Source organism: Pholcus phalangioides, unplaced genomic scaffold, assembly GCF_987345545.1.
Source record: "Pholcus phalangioides strain wild (caught in Gottingen) unplaced genomic scaffold, Ppha-v1.0 ptg000015l_1, whole genome shotgun sequence".
Classification (NCBI taxonomy): domain Eukaryota; kingdom Metazoa; phylum Arthropoda; class Arachnida; order Araneae; family Pholcidae; genus Pholcus; species Pholcus phalangioides.
The window spans coordinates 59,938,601-59,961,580 of record NW_028301608.1 but is presented as its reverse complement, the minus strand read 5'-3'; positions in this window follow the sequence as shown (position 1 = coordinate 59,961,580).

Here is a 22,980-nt window from a genome sequence, read left to right as displayed (position 1 = left end):
CTTTTTCTTTTTATATTTAATTTATTTATTATTTTCATCAAACCTGTAAAAGGCCTGTTAGTTGTAACTTTTCTAAGCACAGGCAATACAAATAACAATAAATAAAAACTTGGAAGGAAAAATGCATAAAAAATACCCATAAAAAAGATGAAATTGATCATAAACATAATACAGTGTAAAGTATCAACAAGATAAATAAGAAATTTTCAAAAATATGTAAAATTCAAAATCGCAAAAAAAAAGGGAGCGCAAATAATCCATCGAATGCATAAAATAAAAAATGTAACTCCATATATGACAAATGAGAAAGCGTGGCTTTTCAAAAATGATAAAGATCAAATGCGCTGAGAAAATGACAAAATTATGATTTGTTATTCGATTCAGATTATTATTCAAATTCAGATTTTTCTGCACAATTTTTTTCCTCGTTTTCTCCTGACCGTTAATTTGAAAAATATCTCATCAAAATTTCTTATTCAGTTTTCCTTATTTTAACTATTTTTAATAGAATTTTTTATTCAGAATATCTCTCTCAAGCTGAATAGAGTTTTGTGTGATTGGCGGAGTGTATTCAATTCTCAATTTTCCTCAGTAACTTGGTGATTTCCTGTGAGAAAGCGAAGAAGTAATTGAGGGGGGTAATGCTTAATTATAAAGAAGAAAATACACATATATGAAAATTAAGAGAGATTATATATTGAAATGCATTTTCCCCCGAACTTAATAGGCATTTTCAAAACATTTAAGATTTAGATATTAACGAAGAAAAAAAATGCATAATATAAACACCGACCATAAGATTTCCAAATATTATTCCATGATATGGATACGGATTATGGCGTATATTGTGTTGGTAGGATAAATGAGCGGTAATCGTCTAAAATAAATGATATTTTACATTTAAAATACCTACCAATTTTTACATATTTCCTTTAAAATATTGGCACTTAATAAGTTCGAAATAAGAACTGGTCATTTTCTGCTCTCAAGGGATACCCAAAAGGACCCCCTAACCTTAAAGTACTCACAATGAAATTTTTGAAAATTGTCTAAAATTCAACAGCTTATTGTGAGAAAATAACTTTTTTCAATTAATTTTAAACTGCGTAATTAATTTATAATTGAAGTTTGCTTTGTGTGTAACAATGATGAAATTCATTGAAGACGTTTCTTTAAGTATACGTCAATAACTTTGAAAGTGGAATTGTGGAATTCAATAATATTTTTAATATAGAAATATTTTTAAAAATCCCAATTTGAAATTATAATAAGCAAATACTGTAAAGATGATTAACAACAGAAATAATTGCTCAATCGGTTAGCTAAGAATATTTGAGAGGCGTCAAGTTTCTCGAGGTAATAAGAAAATACACTATAATAAAAATAAACTAGCAATAAAAATGAGTATCATTATCCATTGCAGTTTCATAATTTCACCGCAATTAACAGAAATATTCACCCTTTGCAGAAACATCTTTGGAATTATGATTAGAGCGATGAGGTTTTTCGAAGAAAAATATCATCACTGGAATTCATCGCATCAATTCTAGAGGTCAACGGAGGTACGTTTTAGGTCAGAGGCTTCTGTCTGCATGATCGGCGTGATAATAAGAATAATCATAATAATAAACAATAGACGTGTGCATGTGTTCAAGTGTTTTTTTTACCAATTTCTAATGATATTCGTTTAGGTGTGTTTGCCAATAGCAATTATTGCTAATTAATTTAGTATGTAGGAATGCGATATGCCTATATAAAATGAAAAATAACTTTAAGATCTCTCATGATTTACATAGTAGCCTGAACTGCATCCTTGACACGTTTTCATGATGTTCTTCTAAACTGCGTTAATTTGAGTTATATCTACTTCTGATATGGAATCAGCTCAAGTGAGGTCAGTTACAAGTGAAATCGAATAATAAATCAATTTTATGCATTAATTCGGAAATATTATGCTGTATTGTTTCAATAAAATATATAATCTCTTTTTATCTATCCTTATCATCTCATATTTTCACAGTGGAATTCAGTGAAAGTAGATAAACATCTCTTGAATTTGGTTATGCAAATGAAAATACAGTATTTAGGGTAATATTCAACGGCATGGTTTAAACTATAGCCAAAATTTTTGGGTAGGTGATCGACACGGATCGGTTAAAAGCCAGAATTTAAACCACGTCGGTGAATACCGCCTATAGTTAGCCCGCTTCATCGGATATCAACGATTCTACCACACAATATCCGATTGAGCGGGGAACATTTCAAAACTGCCATCTTGCAAAGTTAGTATAGTTTGTATATTGAAAACTAATGAAGAATCAATATTAATAAAACTTCTCGAATAAATCAGGCATCAAAAATGAAATGAAAATTATATTCAATTAAAATGATCACAATACCTAAGAATTTTACTTTTAATTAGGAAAGTAACTCTATTGATTCAATGGAGAACAAAATAGGATAATCAAACGTCGTATTGAAGACAACTAGAATACTTGGGAGGCCAGCACCGACACTCAAATGCTTCTTTTTTATTTTAAACTTAACTTAGCAATATATTTTTCATTAATTCCAAATGTTTCGTTGAATAAAAACATTTCGCGTATAGTGATTGGATGTGAATTTTAAGTTGATAGTAATAATTACTATCATAATTACATTTAAATGGATAACTTTAACATTGTCTCTATAGAAAAAATGTTGCTGGAGGATTTTCTCCGTTTTTAACTGGCTATCTGTTTTCTGATGAGAAGCGGTGCCCACTATACTCTACACAAACACGAAAAAGAAATAAAGACCACAAGGAAACTGCCCAACAAGGTGAAAAAAAATTTCCATAAAAATATTCATATCAAATATTATAAAAAAACCTCGCAACCCAAAATAAAACCCATTTTTGTGAAATAAAAAAAAGCTATGAGGAAAATACCTAACAGAAGGACGAAACACATTTAAGAAAAATGCGTAAATATAGTTTGGGTATTTAATTACTCTTCTAAATAAATACTCATATAATGTTTCATTATATCCACAATATTTGTCGACCATGAAATACAGTATAATTAAGAATAAATTGGAGCGTCCTATTGTATTACATATAAATATCATACACGCTGTAATGACATGTTACACTCTACAGTCGGCCGCGCTGTATATGTTACCGCTAAAGTGCAGAAATCAGTTATTCTACAGATTACCTAGGTATCAAATCAGTTAATCTGCAGATTAGATAGGTAATGTGCACATTAACGGCTTTCGAGCTTTAGCGGTAACATATATGGATATCAACGGTTCCAGCACGCATTATCCGATTAAGGGAGGTATTCGATTATATGGGGAATAATTCAATTACTGTTCAACATCGTTAGTGTAGTTTGCATGCCAAAAACTCTGATGAAGGACCAATATTAATAAAACTTCCGGAATAAATCAGACATCAAAATTAAATGAAAATTATATTAAACTCTAACGATCGCAATATCTAAAAGTTTTACTTCTCATTATACGAAAAACAGCACTCTATGTGGGCTCAAAAATAAAATAAATAAATGTACTTTCACTGAAGACAACTTAGTTACTTCGAAATCAGTATCCACTCTTACGACTGTTTTTTTCCAAGTCTCAACTCGGCAACATATTTGAAATCAATTTCAAATGTTTTATCAAATAATACCATATTACTTATCCTCTCCCTCATGCTAGAAGCACGAATGCGCAATGTCCTTGGTGGAAAAAAAGAACGTGAGAAATGATGTTTGAATGTTTACTCTCTATCTATGTTATTCTATGGAAGTTACTTCCTAAAACATTTTGCAACATGTGTTTCAATACAGATATACATTCGCGTTTCAGGCCGAGATTACACTATAAAAGTTTGATAAAATCCATTTTATAAAACTTGAAAAATCGAGCCAATGAATCTCATAGGTTATACTGGAGCAAATGCAACCCATAATCTTACCGGTTGAATTTTTCAAATTTTATAAAAGGACTTTCAAAAACTTCTATATTGTAATTCCGGCTTCAGACAAAATTTAGATGTCGAAATGCGGTATCCAACCAGGTGATAAAAAAAAGGGAAAACTTGCACATTCGTGCTTCTAACGAGGGACGATACGTAGTGGTTGATGTGTATTAATAGTTGTCTTCTGAATTCTAATATTCGAGTTGGCGGGAAAGGTTGCTAAACTTATTTGATTAAGCGACGAACTGTAATATTGTCTGTAAAGTGGTCAAATTTTGGTTCCAGAGGAATTTATCTCTTCAAGCGGGATATCCGTTTATCCGTTATCCTATTAAGCGAGTCCGACTGTATTTAGAATGTTTATAATGCAATGTATTATATCATAACTATTATGATTAATTTATTATATCATTGCATATATTATTCAGTAAATAATATATTTTACTCATATTAAAAAATTATAAAATAATAGGACAGCATCATTCATTTACTACTATTTTTCTTTATTATTCATTTGATTCATTAGAGAGGAGAAAGAAGAAACCGTAATTTATAATAAAGGGTATTTATTTATAAAAGGAATACAGACACGTGCTAAAAAGTTACAATTAACTTATGTGCAGAATAATTTCACACGTAATACTGGATAATTGGATGTATAACTAATGACTGTATACAAATGCTACATTTTATCCAAATGCAACGTCATCTCCTCCACTCTTCTGCCACAAAGAGAAGGCTGACAGGGCTCTAGCTTGTTACTGCACAGCTCGAGCTTAGAGGATTTTTTGTTGTTGTTGTTTTTGCGCTATAAATATAATTAACAATTACACAATACAGGGAACACGCTAGCCAGGGACAGGCTCAAGGTTTGGAGTACTGCAGTGAAGCCATCATGCGGTAATTTTTAATAAGTTTCCGTAAATTCCACTTGTTGCTTGAACTGTATTTAGACTGAATGAGGGAAATAACTACGTAAAACTGTTATATACATGTACTATCTTCTGATTTTTTTACATAACAAACGGAATTAATTTGAATTCTACCGTGTCCATGACCGCTTAACAACCCACAGAGCTCAAAAGAGCCTTATATTTCACCATCAATCTCGGAGCAATATTACCATGAAATATGGCACAAAATAATAATAATTGAAAACAAAGAGAAAATAACATTTTTCTGAGGAGGATGTTTTACATAGTTTTTCATACACTTGGCGCCTTAGTCCGTGGGACTGTTGAACACTTTCCTCAGAGATGTACCATTGAATACTTGAATATTTACACACACACACATATATATATAGACGGTGCCCCATGATTTCGTAAATAATTAAAAATTTTATTTAAAAAAATGAGGCAATGTGTATATTTATATATTTTGCGGTGGGCGAAAATTTATTCTCACGAAGAGGGATATTTTTGTTACAGAATAAAAGGTTCACATTTTCGTCGATATAGTGCGCCGTACGAAAGTAGTGAATAGAATTGAACTTTTCTTCCATCTGTTCTGTGTTCGAAACGTTCACGAAGCTTCAGCCGGCGACTCGTGTGACTGTGGTAAAACAAATTTACAAACAGTACTTCATCCGAATTTGCAAATTACAGTTAAAACTCACGTAAGTGCCACCCAGAAAACTTGGAAATGTGCTGTTAATCGAACACACTGCATTTTATACGACTCTGGATTAGCATACTTCCAGTGATTTGCTTTCTTGCAGCGCCTACAATTGACAAAAATTTGAACTAATTCTCTTTTCTGTGCCGAAGAAAACCCTGCTCCATGAGAATACCTTTTTTTTCAAACCACATTCAACTATATCAATTCCTTCGATTTCAGGGATTTTTATGGACAAAAACTCATTAAACTGACTGCAAAAGGTGTTGAAAAAAAATACATGTATCTAAAAAAATGCAATATTTGGTGAATCAACGATCCCTTCGAAAACGATAACTCAAACAAAGCAAGATGCGCTTAAGGTCCAAGAAGATATTGTGGTCAGTTTGTGGGAGTATCAAGCATTTTTTTTTCTTTAGTTTTTCGTCGGGAAAATAAAACAAAAAATAAGACGAGATATTTTGCAATGGACCGCAAATCTTTTTCCCCCTCACATTCTGTGTGATACGGATCTGAATTCCTTCTAACCAAAGCGATTTTATGTTAAAGTAGAAAAAAAAAGAAATGGGAGAGTTAATTTGACCTACTCTTTCGGACAAGAAGTGCATCACTTGACCAGAACAGCCCTCAGACAATCCCCTCAGACAGATGTTTGCCGTAGAAAATAAGAATTCGAGTATACTTTAATTGGCCGTGTTAACGCTTCGGGGGTGAATATGGCAGCAGTTTTATCGCTTCTTTGATTATTCAAATTATTAGGGCTACGGAACAAGTTTTACTTCATAAAGTCGTACCATTAATTACGAGTCAAGAAAAATCTGTGTTGCAAATTAACAGACAAAAAAATGTGTCTTACGAGCAGACATTGCAAAAAAGAAGAAAAAGAAAACCCGAAAAAGATAAAAGACGTATTCATAACTATTTCTTAAGGTCAAAATAATTAGCCGAGATGGAAAAAAATGACGAGCTGTTATTAAAATAAAAATGTTATACTGATTCCCTGATTCTACACTCAAACATAAAATCCGCCTCTTGTATTTTTCACTGTCATATATGACATCCTAAGCTCTTTCTTAAATATATACTAAATTGCTTCAGAGAAAACAAGAAAATCTCGTTCTACTAGTGATACATTTGAATGAAAGATTTCCTTAAGAGGTATCGAATAAATTTGACGTTTCTGAAACCATAATTATCCGTTCGAGAAAAATTTATCATCCTTCCTTAATTGGATGATTGAATCTCGTTATTTCGCACCCACAATCTGCAATACATTATAGCTATTTCCCAACTGAAATTGGTCAAAAATGGTTTCAAGGAAAGAGAACGTGTATTATGTTCAGGGCGAATCATTGGAAATTCTCGATTGTGGTTTTGAAGAGAATCATAATAAGATCAATTGCATTAGGGACCTCGATGAAAAGTTTTATAAATAAATCAAATATTTTTTCCTTATTTAATAGCTGCAACGGAGGTTTTATTTGTTTTAATTTGTTGATTCGATTAAGTGTTGAATAAACCAATTTCAATTATTACCTACATACAAGATATCGAGTGATATCAGAAGATGCGATGAATTTGAAAAGCAATGGTTTTATGTGTTTTTGAAATCAAATCCTGATGAACATTTACTGCTTTTTTTTACAACAGGTATGGTAATTCGTACTCTGAAATAGATACTCACGTATTTCATATATTTAACAACAAAGAATTACTATTTAATTAAATATCCGTAATATTGTATATATTTTTGCTGTTTTCTTTTCTGTAAACACAAAGAAATTCGCTTGATAAGCATAATGCATCTTATAATGCACCAAGAACATGTATATAAACTTGTGACTAACGACATTTGTACCGATATGAACGTCAGTAATCGCAGTTCATATACATGTTCTTGTATAGATTAAATTCAATCTTTTTCTTTGAAATAGCCCTTCCAATTCAATTTTATCTTTAAGACAACTTGTCTTTAAAAACATTTGTTTTAAAGATATAACATTTGTTTTAGCACGTGTGAACAAAATTATTCAGGATTTTCTCTGCATTTCAAACTCAATATTTCATTATGAGAATTTATTTTTAAATACTTGAAGAAGAAGAAAAGTTATGTATAGCAAAGTTCAATGAAAGAATCATATCAATTTACAAAGATATCTGTCTCTCAGGCGAGATTTTAGCACTGACTGTTTATTAATCAAACCCCCGATTTAGCGCAATCCCGTTTAGCGCCAAAATTTTTCAGTGAACAAATCTACCACATGTAAGAATTACACACGTTAATTTCTGATTCGATATAACGTCAAAATCGCTGAAGCGCCAGGAATCTGCGAGACAAATGGTGGCATTACATCGGAGTTCGACTGTATATTGCCGACGGAACGGATACGAAATTTTACAATCGCTCTATAATTTTTCACGGTGAACATATTTTCACAGAACTAAATTGTGCTACATCCTATTTTTATTTCCTCATACACGTTGTTATTGCATATTGTTTCTAATGAAGCGGTTTTTTTAGTACTTTTTATATTGTTGAAAGAGTAACACAAGTAACATAACTAAATAAGTAATAAGTAGCATAATAATGTGACAAAGTACATTAAAATCACACTCTGTAGCCACGCTCCTCAACCTGGGAACATGTCTTTCTTTGCGGTCTTAGGATATCCAATGGAAGTCACAGGTATAAATCAAATGAAAGAGGAGATACGAGAGGTGATCGGGGCGGCCTCAGAAAGAAACATAGCTGTGAAAAGAATTCCGATGTGACGAAATGAAGCTATGAAGGGAAATATGATGAGAAAACCACGAGTATTTTTGAAATCTAGCAGAACTTCCCATGAGACTCATTGTCATCTTAAATCCTAGGCCCATTTAGGTATGCCCTAGGGCTCACATGTCCGTAGCAGGCTTACATGATGTAATGCAAGTATGTTACTATCTAAGCCCTTACTTCCAGCTAAGTAATTGGCTCAAGAGCATCACTTTGTTTGGGAGCCCAGGATGTTGAAACGATCCTGCATCATAAAATTCCTACAGGAGAGAAATTCAAAGACCTCTAGCCCAGGGTTCCGGAGATATCGACCTTACTTGTTCTTCCACAGTAAAATTACTAAAAAATCATTTCAATGAATAGAAAGTAGGGCTGGTCGATTAATCGATTCATGAGGTCGGTTAATCGATCAGCCGATCAATCGAAGTTAAAATTTTTAGTTGAGTTAATCTACTTGAATCAATGCAATAAAAATTCGATAGAAATTTTTATTTTGTGAATTGACTTGATTTGTTTGAAAAAATCTATTAAGTGTCTTACAAATTATGTTCCTACATATAAGATTTTTCATAAGTATGACTATATTCAAAAATATTCGAATCAATATTTTGATCACATTTTTTGACAAACTGATGATTTCAATTTTCAAATTGAATTTGATTGAAAGTTTAGAAGGCAAGATTGAAATTTATTGTATCCACTATGACCTTTTGATTTCCTTATTACTGGAAGCATCAGCTCCTATCCTCACAAGTGGTATTCGGTATAGGAGTTTCTAAGAAAACAATCAATACTATGATGAAAAGTAGTCTTGAAATGAGTGAGCAACCTAAAATGATCGATTTAAAAAAAAAACGACAAGATTCAAGTTTAGAAATTACCGGTTTTGACATAATTATTTTCTGCATATTAAACTGCTTCCAGGGTAGCCTAAATTTCTCAATCTGTTCTTATATTTGCTTACATCTGCCGAAAGATGTTTGAAATGAATAAAAAACAATTTTATTCTATCTATTAATAATATATGATTGAAGAAAATATTCGATTAAAATTCGATTAAAATATTTTGGTTCACTGGGTTAAAAATTTTAATCGATTCCCAACCCTAGTAGAAAGGGCCTCGCTTCTAGATGATGGGGGAAGGGGGCGGCAACTTGATAAGACACGAGAGTCCCTGAGAATAAAATATGGTTCGAAGGGGTGGCCGTGAATGAAAAAAGGGGTTAAAAATCACTGCTTTATAGTACCAAGCAGCAAAAAACCATTATTTTTTTATTGCCTTTCAAATTTTGGTACAGTTGATCCATGTTCAAAACTCCAAATGCTGCATTCCCATTTTGTATCACATCTTCATTCTCTAATCATTATTGCAAGAATTTTACATATTTTAGTCCATAATTGCAAACCTCATGAAAGTTTATATATATATATATATAAACTTTCATTATATATATATATATATATACACACACACACTCACATATATATACAGGTTGTCTCATCAGGACCACCCAAACTCTGTACAGCTAGATTCCTCGCTTGGAATACATAAAAAATGTCCAAAGAACTGTACCTGTACGATGCATAGTTTTCGAGAAATACGTGAAAGAAAACTATGACGTCATATCCGGTGTTATATCAAAACGACGGCTTGACATCATTCAAAGGCGCGCGCGTGCATGCCACGCTATGCGCGGTAGACATTTTGAACATCTTTCTATGTAAACATATGCAAATATCGATGTGCTCATGTTTCCAATAAAGTTTTTTTTTTCCTTGCACCGGATATGACGTCATACTTTTCTTTCGCATTTTGCTCGAAACGTATGCGTCGTACGGGTACAGTTCTTCGAGGATTTTTTTTACGCATTTCAAGTGAGGAATCTGCCTGTGCAGAGTTTGGGCAGTCTTGATGGGACACCCTGTATACTTGAACTTAAATAAATAATAAATAATATTATTTATTCTTATTTATTTTTTTTTTCCATTACTTATATTTATTATTGTTATATTCATTATAGATATTTTTATGAGCATCATTTTTCAGCCACCTCGTTGGGCAGCATTTCGCGTTCTGTGGCCTTTGTATTTGTATTCGAATAATATTGAAAAATCTCACATTTTCCATTGTAACCATCACCGTCTCAACGACCAATATTACCTACCATCGATCGTTAACAAATCACATGGCATTGAATCTCTGAAGATATAAAAAACGTATTTCAAGAAACAATAAATGATGCGTGTCTATCATATAAATTGCATCACAAAGGAAATCTAATTAACCTTCGAGAATTGATGCGTTATTCAACTTTTTATTTTATTCACTGAATGAATTTTATGCACATACAGCGCATATATATCTTATTTATTCAGAAAATAATATCATCTTATTACGATAAATGCTTTGGTTTTTATTTACATATTACAAACTCAATTACATTCCCATTTCGTGTCTTGTGAAAAACCTTGACAAAAGTTATTGAAGTACCTGTCGATCGTCCCCATTCCGTCTCGGAAGCCTATTATGTAGGCTGAGTTTGATGGACATCTTCGGCACCTGTGTATACAGGGTAATAATGACATGTCCGTCTTTCAATCCTGTCATTTTAACGATGTTTATTTACATTGGATATCGGCCAACTGAGCCATAGAAATATCTATCAAATCGAGTGACTATCCATATGTATATAAAATGAGATACTGAATAAATGAAAATGAAGACGCATCGAAGCTGTCGATACTGGCTATTTCATCATTGACAGATATTCCGTAATATCCTCTATTTTTTTCCTTTAACTGTTAGTTTGTTTTTCTTATCAAAACGATTGATTCCGATCTGTTTTCCTTGCATTAGAACTACTGGTAATAAGGATAAATCTAGAGTAGATGCCATGAATGGTAATACGAACGATGTTTCACTTGAAAGTGTTTCCGTGACAGCACTGAAAAATGTAACTTGCTTCCATTCCATCATTTTTATGCATAAGTGCCTTTAGCATTAGGTTCCGGCATAATATTAGATTTTCATTTCAATCACATAATGTGTAATTAAGTCTTGTGAGAAAGGTTTTTTTCAGAAAAAAATTCCTACAAAAAATATACATGATGTTTTTTCACTCACTAATATATATCTAATTTTTTTCTTTTTTTATCTCTTATCACATCATTTTCTTCCCGTAATTACTTACATATTTTTCTATAGTACCATAAATATACAGCTCATATACGTACTCATCATCTCTCAAAATTTCAACTAAACACATATCTTCTCCTGATATCATCACCGAATTTAATTTGGCATTTTGTTCAGTTTTCTCATTGGTTTTCACCTCCCACCACTACATCCTTGACTCTCTACATTCTTAAATTCTGTGCAGAAGAAATCCCTGACTACTTTTTGATTCTATTTAATGTTTCTCTAAATTTTCCAATTCTACCCTCCGATTGGAAAAAAAAAAAAAAAAATCATCACAAATCTGGATCTCTTACCGATCCCTTCAATTTCAGACCTGTTGTAATCATCTCTCATCCTGTTGTAAGATTCTTGAGCACATTATGGCAAAGGAAATCCACGCCCACCTTGACTCCATAAACTTTTTCTTTCCTCGTCAACACGGCTTTAGACGATCAATTCCCTACTTCTTCTGAATAGTCCCATTTCATCCATAACCTCTCGGGAGCCATCGATAAAAGCTTCCAAGCTGATGTTATTTTCTTATATTTCCCAAAAGGATATGGTATACAAATACAAGGCCACAACAGGCAAAATGTTCAACGAGGTTGGCTAAGAAAAAGATGCCCATAACAAATACTGATACATATACATATACCATATACATAGAAAAATACAGAAATGAAAATTTGCGGTGAATTCCAGCACTGATTTTTATAAGAATAAAGTTTATGCATTTTTTTTTCCATATGCCACTTCCTTTAAATACTTAAATTCAATATAACTTTTCTAACTTATTATTTTAATGTAGTATCTGAAGAAAAATAAATTTAATTTTCCAATTGGAACCAACTGATTTTTATTTTAGAACATTGTTTCCTTCGATGATTTTTAACTTGAATATTTAAATCTTCTCTATTTGCAGGGTGCAAGGTGATTATAATTAAAGTTCCCGTACTCGGGCTAGTTTTTTTTCCGGAAAAACTGCTTATCTGAATACAGCCAAATTTTTTGGATATCTTAATGAGATCATCGGAGAGAGACTTATGAAATAAATAAAAAAAGTTCAATTCTCTCGACTAGTAGGTAAAGAATCGAACATGGAAAAAACAGCTTTTTTATTGCGTTTTCCTCTTTCCTATGAACCATACAATGTATATACTAAGTTTCAATGGAATACGTCCTCGAGAACGGGTGCTACATAGGTCGGAGTAGTGTCAGTATACTTAAACTAGAAAGTACTCAGGCATGTAGCTCTCGTTATACCTATAAAAGGAACAGGTTTACATATAGAAACTTGGTATATACTCTATATGGACCATGGTAAAATGTAAAAAGCAATACAAAAGCACCACTTTTTGACCTGGTGGTGAAAAATTTAACAATTTTTCTATTTCATGAATTTCTCTCCCATTGTCTCATTAAGATATCCTGAAAAAATAGGCTGAATTATGATAAGCAGCTATTGACGAAAACTACTCAGAGTACGGGAACTCTAATTATAATCACCCAGTATATGAAATAATCTCATGTTTTTTCGATAATTTTCGTCGCACCGCGGTCATTTTTAGCACACTCATGTTTTTTTAAAAGGAAACCCAATATTTTTTTTTCAAATCTGTTCAAAGACTAGTACATAAATTAATAAACTAAATCTTCCCTCTCACTCACTCCGCAAATTTACAAGTAACATCATACACGAACTTTCATCTAATATTTATGGTGCATTATGGTTCGGAGAGGAAACAAAAAGAGAAAATTAGCCCTCCCCCCTCCTTCTTTGTATGGATTGACCTTTAAAAAGCAACAACCATTGTTTTTATTTCGCTTTCTTGCAAACGCTACTACTATACATAAGAGATGACGTTACTTCGAGGTCATACGCTATCCCATAAAATATGTACTAGAAAACAGTAAAAAAAAATTATACGTATAAGCCCACTCGAAAAATAAAACCAAGAATAATAGAGAGGCTATTGAAAACATGGAAAAACTTTTGCAGTTTTCACGCACATATTGTTTTAATCAGCATCGAGATACAAAGGAAAGCATGCTTCAGGAAGAAACATATCATCTGTATTTATTAGTCAGGTTAACAAAATTGTTGATCATGAATAAGCTAGCAAAGAACTCCTTCACGAACCCTCTTAACCAAAAATATTAAGTTCATGATTTCTAACAGAGTGTTCGTTGTTCTGTTATTGGAAAGGAAAAAGCAAAGTTTGAATCAGTTAGCATTTCTCATCATTGAAATATTTTTTTTTTCCTTTGATTATTGATGTTTATATCCTTGGGATTTGAGATTCTTATGGATTCGTTGGGATAATATAGGGATTTAAAGTCATGAATACTGATTTATTTTATGTTTCCATATGTTTACATGACTTTGAAAAGACGTTTTTCATCAATATTGCTAGTCATAACTACTGTATTTACTATTCCTAAACCTTGCATCTTGAAAAAAGAAGTTATACTGGGTGTCCTGTAAGTAATTCGGCCTTTGTCTCATCAACTGTTCGTCGTAGAGGTACGGTTCTAATTTAAAAAATGCTCAAAAAATGTTCAAAAATCACTCTGCATCAGTTTCGAGAATAAAAATACATTGTATCAAAAAAATCATCAAAAAAATAAAAACTTTTTTATTTGGTCCCTCCATCTTTCCTAACTTTCAATTGGAAAGTTTTTGCCCTGTCTTTCATGAGGCCAGCAAAAAACATTCCGTGTTTAAGTGTAATATTCACCGAGATCTTTGAATGTAAAAATTGTATACAATAACAGTAACAACAGCATGAAAATGAGGGAAATATATATATATATATTTCAATTCAAATATCTCGGTGAATATTTCATTTCGAAACATTGTAATATTGGTGAGACAGGGTAACAGTTTTCTAATTGGAAGTTACGGGACAGGGGAGCATATAAAATTTAGATTTCTGATTTCTTGACACACTGAATTTTCACTCACGGAACTGGTACTGAGTGGTTTTTGTACAAATTTTGATCATTTTTTTAAATAAGAACGGTTGATGAGATAGAGCCTGAATTAGGACTTACAGAACATCCTGTATATATGGTGTATTGTTGAAGCATGTCTGATTAATTCACCGACTGAAAAATTCTCCACCGACGATTAATCGCCACTCATATACTTACTGACGAAAATAAAATTTAGTGAAAAGTAACCAATAGCCTGACGGAAGTAATTGATACTAATACAAATACAACACCATTATTAACGAAATGAATGTATAGATGATGATGTCCTCTCTACTTGTTAACACAGATATGCATAAAACTGATTGTTTTGTGGAGATGATGATTATTGGAAAACAAATTCACATTTGCCTCTCCTGGGATTCAAACAAAGCCCTCTCGCAGTCTAGGCGAATGCACTATATACTCTCCGAAGAAGAAAATTTGTCATTGCATCTATAGCGTAGTGGTAGTGCACCGCATGGACTGTGAGAGAGCTGTGATTCGAGTCCCAGTAGAAGCAGATGTGAGAATTTGCTTTCTAACAATGATAATCTCAATCTCTACATAATAACGAGTTTCCCGCATATCTTGTGATGAATAAATACCTGATACATCGACTGAAAATTCCCTTACAACAGTTCATCATTATATTTGCTGCACTTCATTTATCAACTTTAATGAAAATAAACTTAAATAAAAATTCAATATAGCGATTATGCTCGTATATTATTCGTATTCACCCATCGTATTCGTATTCACCAGTGATGAATTGCATTTTAGACGAATCATTCAGTCGGTGAATTGTGCGTTAATGGATCATTCTATCTGTGAATTATGTGCCAATGAATTACTTTTTTTTGATTTCCCGATTGATTTCTCTGCGATGAATTGTCATCTGTGAATTTCCTCTGAACCTTGTTCAGGTGACTGGCCGCAATGTCTGTAAGTATTCTTCCTTTGCCACCTAAAAAGAGTCAGTCGTACATTGCTTGGCCAAGCAAGAAGTCGTAATATATTGCATTGAACCTGCTGTGGAAGCCTCAGGTAGAAGAATTGTGATCTCTGAGGTTCCTTATTTTGATCTGAGTTAGGCTCAGAAATTTGATGAGTATTTTAGCCCTTTAACTGCGCAAAAAATCATATCTTTGTTTTTTTCAGTCTCATCATTCCTCATCTTTCAGTTGAGAAAAAAGATAGTTCAAAATATCTTTAATGGGGAATCATTATCTCTCGGCGAATTGCAGCATATAGTTTTTTAAAAGTCTTATCACTTGTTTAACCATGGGGTCACAGCTCCGCTGTGCCTCTGACAAAGGTTTTTCGAAAATATTCTTTTTTAAACAGCTCTAGGGAGCCGGCGAGCTCGCGGAGAAGCATTTCGTAGGGGGAAAGGGTAACCGCGGGGTGAAAAATTTTGAGAAACTTTCTTGTGCCATAAGACATTTGTTTATTGATAATTCAGAAATTAGAGTCAATTATCATATTTTCCCATCAATCGATTTTTTTTCCTCTGAAGATGATAACATGTTTCGAAATGACGACGACACTATAGTTGTCTCAAACTGTAGAAAAATTGGTTGAAAGAACACGACCCATCGGATTTATGTCTAAATTTAATAGAAATACTATGATAATTATGATAAAGGTATCTAAGGGGTCGCTCAAATCTTACTGGACTCTCCCAAGGATTTAAATCAAATGTTGAGAGAAATTTGGCCAAACATAAGTATAGGGAGATAGCAGGACCCCCTTAAAATTAATGCAACGATTCAATTTTTGCCAATAGCCCAATAGCTATCCAACAATGTGGGCGCAGTAGCTCAGGTCAATAAGATTCTAGCCTCAAGTACCAAAGTATGTTTATAAGTATCATGAGTTCGATACCAGTTTTGTCCTTGTCCGAAATTTTCCTGACGCGGGGATACAACAGTAGTGTGTCGAGTGGTTAGGGAACTAGCTTCTCACTGTGCAGGTCTGGGTTCGAATCCCGGTTCGGGCATGGATGTTTACTAACACTAACAAATTCCCTGGACGGATCATGCTGATCCCTTGGGAATACGTGAAAATCACGTTATTATTAAAAAAAAAAAAAAAAAAAAAAAGATTGCTACCGCAGGGAGTTTCACACCGAGGGGTTAACGCACCAACGTCATAGTGAGCATAAAAAAAGGTGCCGTTCGGAATCAGCAATAAATTGTAGGTCCCGGTCTAATTAGCCTTCTTGCGCAGAAAATAATCGTGGTTTGACAAAAATGACCAAATGATCCAGCAAATCGTTAGGCAGGTCGTCCACTGGCAGCTATTATATGCGAAAACAAATCACTTGTATGCGCAATACACACTATAGTTGTCTAGTTGTCTTGCGCATACTCGAATTGTTATCGCTCGTGGTAGCTTCCAGTGGACGACCAGCCTTGGAGTGTGTGACTATTTTTTTTTATTTTGGTCAGGCCAGTGTGTTGCAGTATGAAAATATTAGCTTTTGCAATAAAAAATGTAAAATTTGCTAGGACAGGGCATCAAGAAAACAAGAGAAATAGAAAGAGGGAGAGAAACTGAATACAACACAGACGCATGGTTTTTATTTTATTTATCTTTTTCAGATAAAGAAATACACAGGTTCACTATAGGCTGCAATTGGGGATCGTTCCTCTCTTTCCATCCAGAGATTCTTGTGAAATAAGGTTATAGCGTGGGAGTGTACGAAACAAGCCTCCTCATCCATTTTCCACAAACGTATCATTTTCCTGCGGATACTGAAGAAACAAACAAATAACAAAGAATTCATTCCAAGATATCACAGTCCTCTTTTAAGTGTATACTGATAGCATATTTCTCTGACCCTGAATGGTACATGTCAGAATGAATCAAAACACTTAAATGGCTCTTCTCGTCCCTAAAACTATATCAATCTTAGTCAAAAAAAAACCCAATTTTCTTCAACTATGGAGATCTACAGCATATTGCACATATTCCACCACGTAGAGAGAAAAGAAAATAAATAGGTAGTGTTGTGTTCTTTCGAGCATTTTTACTCGGACTATAGGATAAACCAAAGATGATAATAATAATAATGTGTGCGGAAGTAAATTTTTACTCACGATTGGTGAATGTTATCATGGATCTACATCTGTGAAAGATTGAAATAATTTTCTTATGAATGTCCGATGAATTTGAGGTTTCATTTTCTCATCGTAATCTTATACATGTGTGGGATGAGTTTCCATTTGACAATATGATATTTCATCATAATTTCTACGTGAATTATTCCATTTTTATGTCGGAAAACATCTAGTCCATGTAAATAATTGAGATGAGAAGTCATCATCTTTCTATCGTAATTTGAAGGACTGGACTGTGTTCACGAGATCAACAGATCAATCATTCAAAACTAGGTGGTCATACAATAATTTCATTCATGAAATAAAATTAGGTAAAGAAATGATTCCTCCAACATTTTCTACTGAGATTGATTGCACACCAAAGTTGCACGGAAAATTTAATTCGATGGACTGTTTTGCAATATATCATACTTTCAGAAGGATTGGAAACTCAGAGAGCCGTATTTTCGGATTCAGAACTGAGAGCGCCTACATATAATTAAAGCGGTTTCATGTGATTTTTTTATGGCTGTAATGTTAGAGGTATTGGTTTAGAGTGTACTTCCCAATGTGGTGCTCATGGTACACAGGGGACCAATTTGAGAATAAGTTACTAACAGCGAATATTTTGAATTTCTTGTGGTTCTACTATCTTCGTTATACTTTATCGAGGAGGTTAAAGTGGTGCTCATTCTGCTTTCCTTCAATTTCTTGCTCAATCACTTCTTTTTCTTCTCCTGTCAATATTCTTTGACTTTCACATTCATTTTCAAAAAGAGTCGCCTGTCTACAACCACATAATCACTTTATGCGAATACATTTCAGTTTTCTATTATGGTTTTTGAAACTTCGGGAAGGTCCCCAGGGACGTGTACTCTACTTACCTTTTGGGAGGTGAGCATATGGTGGATTGGAGTGTTTGAGGTGAGCATAAAAATATCTCTGCGAAAGGAATCTTGAGTTACTAACGATAGAAAATTATTTCAGTTACGTAAAAATATAATAATAAAACCATATAACGCAATTTTTTTTGTCTTCTAATTTTTCTTGCAAAAATATATTTTAAAATTTTCCTCGTTTTGGAATGGAGGGTGCACTACTGTGATTTTTTCTTTACAGTTGTAAAATTACATGATCCCACGAGCCTTCAATGAAATTTTGAAACCATATTACTTGTACATACTCTGCCTTACGGAAAAGTTCAAACTTCTTTTGACTTTTGTAGAAAACTTTAAATTCCACTTTCACATATAAACATGGAATTATATGACCAATATGTGATTTTATGCAATGCAAGTTGAACCCAATACAGCGTGGGTCATAGAGTAGTACATAGATAGCCATTTTGTATGTCGACTGAAAGAAAATGGATAAAACAATATCAGACACTGAAACAGAAGCGCAAATCAAATTATATATATTACTAGCTATAATACCCGGCGCTGCCCGGGTTTTCTTCAATGAGGCTTTTTTGGATCACGTGATATATCCCTCTCTTTTTCTTGAGGGACATACAAACCGTGTCCAAGTTAACCAATATGACGACCTGCGCGATTCATGAAATAAACAAATCTAGATTTACACAGAAACGTAGAAATCAATATATATTTTTCTTTTTTTAAGGGGCGCTAGGTATTTCGATCCCCCCCCCCCCATGAACTTCAAGTTATCCATCTGTCTGTTCCAGCTTCCAAAAATCCTTAGTTAAAGCTGTGGAATTTTTTCGATGCACTTTTCACGGGCTCATAACTAATTTTAAAATATCCTAACCCACATGAATTTATGCAAATAAATATCAAAAGAGACAATATGGAGACATTAATTTTCATACTTAAGAAGATATAAATGAAATCAATGATATTGCTCGAATATCCAACTCAAAAGTATAGGTTTGGCTAATTACTTCATATTTAATCTCCTGGGCTTCGTATATCTCTAAGCGAACTGAATATTTCAAAAATTGAGAATTCAATACAATTTTTTAAATTATTGATGGGGCGGAAAATCCCACTAATTTCCGCATTTCTACAGTAAAACCGACAATTTTAGCACTGATTTCTATGAGGATCACCCTTTTCCTGACTCTCAAAGCGATGCTGATGATGATTATGACGTCTATTCAAAAAGCCTCATTACTGAGAGTATATTGAAAATGTGGCAAACCATTATAAAGGCATAAACTATTATACATATACTAACAGGATTAAAGAAGTGACAAACCGTTGTAAAGGCATATACACGTCTGAAACGCATTTCTAGGGAACCACGGTAACCAAAGTAAACGTTCGGAAAGTGATTGTTGAGGCCCAAAAACCATTGTTGCCGGACAGTTTTTTGCCCATTTGGGGCATTTTCCCTGGTCTGATGAAATTTTAAAGTAGCCTATCGTTCAAGTCGGGTCCCATTTGGTATATATGCAAAATTTGGCGACGATCGATCTAAAATTGTAGATTTGTATAGAGAACACACACACACACACACACACACACACACAGAAAATCAATTTTATATATATAGAAGATAGATACTTAAAACATTCTCAGTAAAAAGTACGTGAACACTATAGTCACTGTTATACAACTTTTTTAGCTGCCTTGAAAAATATATCCAACTATGGCTCTGAACAAAAATCCATCTGGTTTCTTGTTTACAATTACTGTTATCTTTAGACACAGCAAGTGTCTTATTATCTTCGTATGACCTTGTCACAAAATACTGACGCTAATTGGAAAATCCAATCTTTACCCACCTTAAGGAGAGTTTTCATATTGCGTATTACGTCTAGGAAAAGAAACCTTTTCAATATCATATCATAATCATTAGTTCATATCTTTCCAGATGATACTTTAACATTAATAGCATTTTGTTATTCTTTCCGTCAAACAGGTAAATCCCAATACGCATCAAACTCATCATCGAGTCGGAAAAATTGGCACTTTACCAGTCATATTTTTCCTCGTTCTTCTCACATCCATATGATCACCAAGCCAGTCATTACAAAATGTGAATCAAGGTTGAACAATGGCGCGTTTGATGACCCCCATTTATTCCGAATTAGGTTCACTTGTAAGTCTTTCTTTTGAAATATTAATGATCGGTGAAAAAAGAAAGTGGACTTTTTTCCGGTCAGACACGCGACTCTTTTTGAAAATGAATGTGAAAGTCACAGAATATTGACAGGAGAAGAAAAAAGAAATGATTGAACAAGAAATTGAAGGAAAGCAGAACGAGCACCACTTCAACCTCCTCGAGAAAGTAGAACGAAACAACTTCATATTCATCTCCATTTTTTTTTTCTTTTTTCAATTGTCTCATCCATTGACCACATGTCTGATACTGTCTGATATTACGCCTCGGACTGGACTCCTTTCGAGACACGCGTATTCTATGTATCTACCTCCGCACACTTAACATTATCATTATCGTTTCTGTTTTGTTTTTTTAGAGCCCTTTTGTAATGTATTGAGATTACAGGGCAAGCAAGAAAGTGAGCGTGTCATTAGAGGCTACAATATGCGTGCGAGTGTTTATCACTGTCTTGGAATGTAAATTTGCGGTCACTTGCATAAGCCTCTCCAGTTACACCATATCATTAGTTTGGTTTCTTTCTATTCTTTTATTTCTTATTTCTATCCACCTCGTGAATGAGGGGTCGAATAGCCACCATTGGGTTTTGAACTTGGCTTGATACCGCTAGCTTTAGTGCTTGCATTCACGAGAAAATATTATCATTTCTTTCTGTATATGGAAATTATTCACAGTTTACAGTCATGTTTGAGTTATTAAGATGGGCGTTTGAGTTTTATATTGTGCCCTTTATGGTCAAGCGAGGGAGAAGAGGAAAAAGATGCCCCGGAAAGATGAAGCTTTGATCCTCCCAAAACTACGAGAGTACATATTATGTAAGAAGTTGCTGATACATATCAGCTCATCTAATTCCTGAGTTTACGTTAGTGTAAATGCATGTAATGATGTAATTCTCAATTATAACGAATAAATCGCAGTGCGGGAATACTAAATTTGGAGCAGCAAAATATGTCGATATTATCATGAAAACGTTTATCTATCCCTACAGTTGTAAGAATGGGTTATGTCGATCCAAAGACCAATCGCTTCATGTACGAATGCTGTACTATCACGTGATGAAGTTATTTTTCTCAACACTGATCTTTCGGGAAAAAATGTAGTTTCACTAAAACAATAAAAAATAATTAATACAATAATTAAACTTCGGTGGCAACATCTGGAATTTTGAAATGAAATTAGTACTTACAATTTTTAGGCAAAGTGTACTTTTTGACTCAACATGGTTATTTTAAGCACACATCTTTGAGAGGCATGAAAGATAACATAATTTATTTGTCCCCAATCAATTATGATAAAACTATATAAATTAGAGTTTTCAATAAGATTACATATTTTGCAATATTTGTTAGAAAATGCAAAGGGGGAAAGAAAAAGTTATATTTGAATGGACACGACAGAACAGTTACTTCATAATGTGATGAAGAAAGCTGGGATAGGGAAGAGAGCATTAGCTATAAAAGTTAGTAAAATGCTTTCGACCCTATGACGACATCTCTTTACTTGTGACGCACATATATCTTATTTCTTTTGATCTGATAGAAAAGTTAAAAAGAACGGAGAGTATATAGGATAAGTAACTGTGTAGTGTACTTTTCGTCTCAATATGGTTGTTTTAAGCACACTGAACAGTTACTTATCTCTCATGTCTCTCAGCAAGAAATTGGGACGAGGAAAACTGTTTACATGTTCTGACGATAAGTACAGGGTACACACAGTTTATTTTCACCTATTGGCGTCTACAACAATAACTATTCATTAGAAAGTTACGAAACTTTAGAACGCTTTGACAAAAGAATCTCAGAGAAAAAGATTCAGCAAAAAAAAAAATCAGTTTTGACGTTCACCGCTAAAGGGTTTTTCTATGCGAATTGTAGTCAACATGTCAATAGTTTCGCAAGCATGAGACCATTATGCTCATCTTCATGCCATTGTACCTAGAGATATTCAGCGGAACTTTTTCCACCCACATTTCTCCACTAAAGAGCGGAGCGTTCAGATCAGAACGTTGAACTTTGTTGGTGAAATTCTTTTAAGAACACGATGATTCCAAAAGCTATACCGAGATTTTGTCTTCAAGGGAGTTCCAAAATTCTTTTCTTTCTTTCTATGTCCAGAACCTTTCATTTAAACATTCCTAAAACTTCATAATTTTCTAATGAGTAGCTCAGAACACGCTAACTTTGATTATGTACGCTCTGTATATCAGCTCGTAATGACTTAACACTTTCAGGTCTAAGCCCGAGCCTGACTCGGTATGCCGTCTTTTAACTCTAGTATCCAT